This window comes from Neopelma chrysocephalum, unplaced genomic scaffold (assembly GCF_003984885.1).
Source record: "Neopelma chrysocephalum unplaced genomic scaffold, ASM398488v2 Primary Assembly neopelma1_94, whole genome shotgun sequence".
Classification (NCBI taxonomy): domain Eukaryota; kingdom Metazoa; phylum Chordata; class Aves; order Passeriformes; family Pipridae; genus Neopelma; species Neopelma chrysocephalum.
In genome coordinates, this window is record NW_020897756.1 from 1,226,372 (window position 1) to 1,232,768 (window position 6,397).

The following is a 6,397-nucleotide window of genomic DNA, read 5'->3' on the forward strand; positions in this document are numbered from 1 at the left end:
GTGACAGAGCCCTCAGAGATGCTGGTCCCCACAGCCACTCCCATCTGCACCACCAAAACAAAGCATCGCTCAGGATGCGTCAGACGAAGCAACCAGGGAGGGTCTTAAGGGGCAAACAGAGATCAGCCAGCCCTGGAAACCATTTCCAAACACAAAAAGCTGTGTTAGATTCCCCAGCTGCTCCTGGGGTGAGCGGGATGCTCAGCAGCTCCGATGGAGAGGATCCAGCTGGGAGGTGCAGCCCCAGACGGTGCTCACTATCAACAGCCTGAGCAGATGAAAAACAAAGAAAAACGCTGAGCTGGTGTCTTTATCCCTGTCACTCGTGGAGCAGGGAGCCAGGCTCTGCACACCTCCAGCCCTCCACTGCTTGCTGCACCCATGGTGGGGAGCAGGGACAGGCTACGAGTCAGGTGGGTGGGACCAGCAGTGTGGGACCAGCTGCACGTAGACCTTACACCCTCCCATGGCATCTCTCCAACCCTCACCAGTGCTGCTCATCCTACAGGGACAGGATGAAGGGATGCAGAAACAAAGGGATGACGGGCATCTCCTCTGCTTTCCATCACCTGTGGCTGATGGTGCCTTCAGCACAGCCCACCTGGACCGCGGCACAAGAGCTCTCCTTGTCCCCAGAGCACCAAGGAGGGCTCAGATGTGTGTACACACAGGTGCACACACATCCCCACTGCTGTGCACCTGTGCAGGCAGCTGCTCTCCTTGCCTGGCCCCACCCATCCCATCACCCTGAGCCTTCCCACCCCACACACTCCCAAACTCAGCTGCCCGTGATGTTGGAGCAGGGAACTCATCCTGGTTGCAGTGACTTTTGCAGCTATATCTGTGCCCTTCCTAGTCCCACAAAATCCTCCCTGGCCAGTGCAGCAGGGTGCTCACTGGCAGCTCCCCCTCAGCTGTGCCAAGGATTCCCAATTCCCTTCCTGGTACAGCAGGGTCCCACCAGCGCTTCCCCAATGAATTGGGGAAGGAAAGGGTCCAACTGAGAAGGCAGCGATTCCAACAGACTTTTTGTGTATTTCTTTTTTTTGCAGAAGTCAGCAAGCACATGCTTCCACCCAGGAAAATCCAAAGCCCAGCAGCACCCAACCCCACTGCCACTGGCACTGGCTGCAGCCACAGCTGAGGATGAGGAAGGGGGTTGTGCTTCATGAAGGTCAGATTCTATTTGCCCTGCCTAAGACGGGGCTTTGTCTGCGGTGTGTGGGGTAGGGCAGTGCAGCTGGGGCTGGGAAAGGGAGAAACTGAGGCACACACGTGGTGTAAAACCTCACCAACCTCCGACAGCAGCTTCTCAGGTGCTCCCGGGGGAAACTGGGGCACACAGTGTTCCTTACTGGGTGGGGAAGCAAGGTGGAGCAGTGAAACCCAGACACAGCACTGCACCTCCAACCCCAAATTCCTGCTAAAGGGTGCCCCTGGGTGAGACATTTTTTGGCTCAATTTAGCACTGCCCTGACCCTGTCATGCCGTCCCCAAACCGGTGCATGGCGTGGGAAGGGGGACACATCACTCAGGACTTGTTAACCTCACTCGTGGTGGAGGGGGAAATGCAGCAGTGGGCCTTTACCCTCATTGCCCAGGTTTTTGGTAGCCAAGGTTGCCAAACACAGTCAGGAAGGATGGGAACAGCCACTCCAGGTGGAGGCTATTTTCACAGCATACAGTCAGGTTTTCTTCCATCCACCCATCCGTCCATCCAGCCAGTCCCAACACAGCAGGCTTGAGGCCAGCCGAAACCCCACGGTCACAGGAGCGAGACCACAACAGGTCAAGCATGGGCAGGGACCAGGAAACTGGGGGCTGGGAAACTCAGGACCAGCCTCCAAGACTTGCAGTGTGGGGAAGGAAGCACAGAACACCCCGAGTCACAAGTGTCCCCACATCATACACTGGCAGTGGTGCTGATCCACCAAAGCCACTCACCCTTCACTGCAGGCCCCAAAGCCACCTTGTGCCCTTCTGGCGTGGGGCCCACAGCTGCAAGGGGAGGGCAGGCTCGCTACGCACGAGCCCGATTTCTTATACTTTTCCCTTAAATGCCTGGGCAGTTCTGTTCCCCAAATTCCTCCAGAAGAGCCCACCAACCTCGCCCGCCAGCCTATGGATATCTGAGATGCTGCATTTCCACTGAGACCGCCCGGAATCAAGGGGCTCGGTCAGATTTTTTTAAGGGCTGAATTAAAATCAATGACCGGCCCTGCCTTGCCCAGCAGCCGATGCCCCTCTGCTCCCCAGCCCGTCCCCAGCCCGTCCCCAGCCCTCCCAAACCCCTCCCTGCTCCACAGCGAGGGCAGCCAGCAGATCCATAGCCCGAAGCGAAGTCAGCGCGAGACGCAGATTTGCAGGTCCTGGTTCCTGGCCCAGGTTCAAACCACACTTGCTCCTGAAATCTGTTTCAGGGCTGTCTTTTCCGAGCGCGCGTGTGCACGGGCATGTGCACGGCAACCCCGGCTGCCAGCACAGCCGGTGCCGAGGTCACTGTGCCAGCGTGGGGCTGAGCTGGGGGCCTGGCTGCCCCCGAGCACAGACCTCAGCCCTCCCCGACGGAACCGCGCTCCAACAATCCATAATATTATTTTTTTCCCTCCTAAGCACTGGAACTAGATGACATGAGGGGTTTGGAACTAGATAAGAGTTAAGGTCCCTTCCAACACAAGCCACTTCACGATTCTCTGATATACTGGACTATCTCCCAGCTGGCTGCCCATTTAAAAGATGAGGAACCAAAGGCTTCAGAACAGCCCCGTGACACACGGCATGTTTTCTGCTGATGGGTGGAAACTTCAGCAAGACACGAGCCCCAGGGAGCTGGTCTGCACCACCCACAGCTACAGGCGGTTGGGAAGAGAGGTTTGGACTGGAAACAGCAACAACCCGCGCTCCTGTCCTAGGAACAGCTATACCCGGATGGTTATTTCCATCCAGAGGTCTGAGCTCTGCTCTCCAGGCATGGGATGAAAGGGTTCTCTCCCAGGGAGCAGCGTGGGGATGTGCCACTGCCTGACAAGGCTGTTTCCGATGGGATGCAGGCTGGACACATCTCTAGGCGGGCTCTGGGGTGAGATGTGGAGCGCTGCGGAAGTGAGCTCAGATGGGAAATTGTTCCAAGAGATAAAGAAACAAGTTGGAAACCGAGTGCAAAATAGACAGTACAGGAAACAATAGCACTTCAGATAGGCTTTCCAATTTCCCTCAGCCATGCCAGGAGTCCAGCACTTTGTCCCAGTGATGCACAGGGGTTCCCCCCCTTAGGCAAGCTGGGAGGAGGCACAGGCTGTTCGCTCACTCCTACCTCTTCTCTTTCAAGGTCTTACAGGCATTTGCTGATTATTTAAATGAGAGGTTATGGACCAAGTCCTTCAGGTCTCATTAGATAACAGTTTAGCTCTGTGATGAGCTCAAAGGCCAGGCAGGATCCCACACCACAGTAGGGAGAGACATGGGATTTCAGAGGCATGGGAGCCCCATGGTCCATCCCCTCCTTGCCTTGGTGACTCCAGTAAAATGATGCTGCTTTGCAGGAACTGCCCATGCCACTAAAGGCCATCCCCACCTTGGGATCACTGATGTCCCCACTGTGCCACCAAGGCAGCAAAGGATCCTCCTGTCTTTGCAGCAGAGCCTCCACACCAGATGGTCACTGCAGCGCTCTCCTCGTCTCTCCCCCAGCTCCCACCCAGGGGCTGGGATGGCCCTTCCTGCCTCCCCACGGAACCTCCTTGATTTTCCATCACTCCGGCACAAAGTCATTAAAGGGCAGAGCCATCATTAGGGCATCTCCATCACAAAGGGAGCACTGCAAGGCCACTAACGATCGAGACAGGGAACATTGGACTTCCCCTCGCTGCTGCTGCGCAGCCCATAAATAACCCTGTCTCAGGCTGTTTTGGCAAAGCCAGGAGGTGTTTGGAGGAGCCTCTGCCCTGCTGCTCCCAGGTCAAAGCTTGGAAGTGAGAATTGACCCTCGATCTCCCAAGCAAAGGTGTCCTTCCCTGACAACCAGGAATTAACTGGCTAATGATTACAGACACAGCTCCCCAGGGAGCCAGCACACGAGTCTCAGAGACACAGAATGCCAAGGTTTTCCTACGGCTGGATTTGGAGCCAGCCAAAGCGGCACAGAACAGCTGGCTTAGCACAGGGCAGCCAGGATCAGCCTCTCCAGCTGCAGAGGTGTCAGGGGCAGCCCCACAGTGGAAATAACAAAAGGGATATTGCTTTGAAGTGCAAGATTGCTGATGTCTCCCTGCACAACCCCATCCTCATGCCTTTCCAGACAGCCTTGCCAGCCCCCCACGACTGTCTGACCAACACCTGCTGCACGGGGGGCCTGGGCACGTGTTGAGCCACTGGGTTCTGAGGGGGTCTCCAAGCCTGGCAGGGATGAACAGGTTTCCACCATCAACAGCTGGGCCTTGAGAAGGTCTGTCCTGTCTCGGTTCTCGCACCGGTCACTGCTGGCAGTGGGTAACTCCTCAGCAGAGAGGAGAGCAAAAAAGCCCCCCAGCTCCCCCCTGCCATACACCTCCTCCTCAAGGACCACCAGCCGGGCAGTAGGAAGAAAAATCAAGTCTTTTGTTGCCACCGTCCAGCAGCTTAGTTTCAAAGAGCACTGCTGGGTCTGTGCTGTCCTGTCCCTGTCCCTGCTGCACAGGCAGGAGCTCACCCCAGGAACCCCCGGGGCTCTGCATCCTCCACTGTCCACAGTTCCTAATGCCACAGGGTGGTGGAACCTGTCTTGGGGGACCCCCCAGCTGCACAGAGCAGCCACATCATGTCCCTTCATTTGCATCACTTCTGGGGACCAGGAGGATGGGCCATGGCACACACAGGGCAGCACAACCTGCTCCCTGCCACCTATAACCTTCACTGCTGCCCAGTGTCTTTGGGACTGGGACCAGGACCAGGACCAGAGTCACCTCCTGGCCCCAAGTCCAGGGCTGAGCCCTGGCACAAGACAGCAGCCTCTGGGGTGAGGAAGGGCCAGGGAAGAGTGCACTGTGCAGGGCCAGCAGAATGCACAGAGATGCAACAGATCCCCACTCAATCCAGCAGGTCTCACAGGAGGCTGTGCAGCTCCCTGAGACGATGCTCAGCACCAGATAGGACCACGCCAGGGTCAGCACCACAAGATGCCACTCTCCTACCACCCCTGTCCCCAGTGTACACAGCCCTGAGCAGTGGCCCCATCCCTGCAGGTTGCCCCCTGTGTCCGTCCCAGGTGGCACCAGGACGCAGCACAGCCTGTCTGGCAGTGAGCACGATAAAACCTCATCCCGACCGCAGTGGGGCTCAGGGCAAAAGCCACGACACTCTTTCATGGCACCGGGGGCTGTGACAGGGACACAGGGGACACGGCAGTGCCACTGCTTGCAGCCACACATGGGGGTTGGACCGCCCAGCCTGCGATGGAGGAACGTCCCGGCTGGATAAAGTCGTAAATCAGACAAGCTGGAGCTCTGCAGCCCCCCAGTAGGGTGAGCCAGCCGGACACAGCGAGGGGCACAGCGAGGGGCACAGCGTGCCAGGCCCACCAGGGCTGGACGCTGGCCCCAGAATCACCGGTGAGCAAACACGACAAGGGAAGCAGATCACGAGACATCAAAGCAGGGGGGCGATGAATATTTCATGTCCTGGCCTACATACAGCCCGGCTGTCCCCGCCCTGCGCTCCCGGGGGTCCCCCACAGCCCCTGAGCACAACAAAGGGGAGTTGCAGGCAGGCGGGGCCGCCCCGCCGGACCCCCCGCGTCCCCACCTCTGCCCCGCCAGGCAGTGACATCCCCAGCCAGACCCACGGCTGACCCACCAGACCATGTGCATCCCGCTGGACCCACAGCCGCCTCACGGACACCCCGAGCCAGACCGCGAGCATCCTTGTGGGGACCCGCCGCCAGCTCTCCGGGCTGCGGGCATCTCCCACTGCCAGACCCACAGCTGCCCCACCGCAGCCTGGGCATCCTCGGCTGGACCCACCGCCTCCTCGCCAAACTGGCGGCATCCCCGGTCGGACCCCACAACCGGCTCGCGCGTACCGCGGGCATCCCCCCCGCCGCACTCCTCCGCGGGCATCCCACTGCGGGCATTCCCCCCCGGTCCCCACCTCGGGCATCCTCCGCCGGACCCCGCGGCCGGACTCGCGGGCACCCCCCGCCAGATCCACTGCCGGACCCCGCCGCTCCCCCCGCCGGACCGCGGGACCCCCCGCTCGCCCCACCGCGGGGCTCCCCTCGCCGTCCCCTCCCCGCCGCCGCCGCTCACCTCCCGCCCGTCCGCTCCGCGGGGCCGCCCCCGCCGCTCGCCTCCAGCGCTCGGCCCCGGCTTTGTCTCCGCGCCGGGGGCGCGGCCGCCGCCCCCCGCCGCCGCCGCCGCCGCGC